Here is a 1,958-nt window from a genome sequence, read left to right on the forward strand (position 1 = left end):
TTTTTCTTTATCTTTCCCCCTTGCGGTTCAGAAAACTAGTCCAACTATTCCTTCATAGATATGAAACTCTGTTAATTTTCCTCTTTACTGTTGACTTCACTTCAACCTTGACATCCACTTCTCATTCTTTAAGTTCTGCTTATGTCTCAAGGCACGTGTTTAATATTTTTCTTCATAATTATTTCATAAATATTACAATGTTTCATAAATTTAAAAATTACTACAATGATTACTACATTTCTATAACTTAACTTTCGTAGTGTTTTGTCTTTATGTGCTTTGCCTTTATATACAAGTGGATCCATGTTCATATGGGTGCATATATATTTATTAAAGTTCTCACAATGCTATAGATTACACAGATAAAAAGACCTTTGGTATTCTTTAAAACCTCTGTAAATTTAGCAGAATTCCTTTCACACAGAAGAAGCTCACTGACATTTGTTGAATTGTACTGTGCATAGTAACTATCAAATAGTCCATTGGAACAATTTCACTGTTATTTCAATCAATTCAATGTTTATCATGTATAATGTAAGAAATTTGTCTTACCACTGGCTCTTACTTTTCTTCCTACATTAACTAACAAATTATTACAGTTCAGATTTTCCAAAACATGTAGCTAAAGCTGAAGGGTTATCTTGAAACCTAGATCTCAGGAACTTATCCCACTTTGAAAAAAAACCTTTTTGACTTCAGAATAATTTAAGTTTATTGTTTCAAGAAGATAAGGTTTGCCAGACTTGCTGCAGTTTAGGTAATATTTTAAGATTTCACAGGTGTGAAAGACAAAAGACAAAAAAAAAAATACTATCTTTGACTTTCCCCTCACCATTTTCTGTAATCCATAGATTTGTCATCCATTCTAATATTGAAATTTCAGATATCCACTTATGTATTTAGTCTGAGGCACCAAAATCATCACCCAACTCAATTCTCTCTTCCGTCTCCAGTCTCCAGTCTTGTCATTTGTCCTTTCCATTGTCCATAAAGTAGAAATATCTTTTTAAAGGCCTTTTTAACCCAAACTTTAATTGTACAAGAGATAATGAAAATACTCTCATTAGTAAATGATATTGTAAAAAAAAAAAAAAAAAAGGTCAAAGCACTTCTTGCTGTATTACCTCAAGCCCAGTATTTTCTTACAGTCTTCACAAGTATCCTTTTGACAAGTTTGATTTTTTCCTCCTTTTTTATGTGTTTGAATATGGATGTGGGGAAAATAAAATTAAAGTAAATTTTTATGATTTGCATTTCAGAGAATGGCATTTCCTAAGGACAATATTTCTTTCTTTCTTTCTTTCTTTCTTTCTTTTTTAGAACTACATTAACCAATTAGAGAAACTTGCTCATTACACAGAATTCTCAATGCTCTTCCCGTTCTCTTCTATTCTTTTTCATTATCGTCCTTGGTATATCACACTCAGGTTCCAAATCCCATTGGCTGGTTCCCTAAGCATCTAAAATATCCACTTGTTAAACCAGTTACACTCTGCAGCTTCAGCAGATATAGAAAATATGTGAAAACATATATTTAAGAGTGATTTCCACAGGCAATATTGACATCAACTATAGTGATTAAACCTTATATTTATTGTAATTACTCTATTTTATTGTCCAAATCAATGCCCTACAATTTGGCAGTCTGAGTCAATTTTACATATCCATATCTTTATATAAGATAATATAACAATAATACATTTTACCAAGCAATATTCAAATTGAAAACTTTTAGAGCCTTACGAATAAAAGTAATGATGAGTAGGAACTGAGCTTATAGCATGAAGTCACATTGCCTAATAAGAAGTATGCATTGTAAAGTTGTTATTTCATAAAATGTTTATTATAAATGTAACTTTTTTCCAGAAGACTTAATAAAGGGTACAAGTGATGGACAAGTCCAATTACAAAGAATTTAAAATAATCATTCTTCTACCTTCCTACAACCACAGTACAGA

The sequence above is a fragment of the Cavia porcellus genome, unplaced genomic scaffold, assembly GCF_034190915.1.
Source record: "Cavia porcellus strain 051 isolate PalLab524CR breed Dunkin Hartley unplaced genomic scaffold, mCavPor4.1 scaffold_9, whole genome shotgun sequence".
Lineage (NCBI taxonomy): Eukaryota > Metazoa > Chordata > Mammalia > Rodentia > Caviidae > Cavia > Cavia porcellus.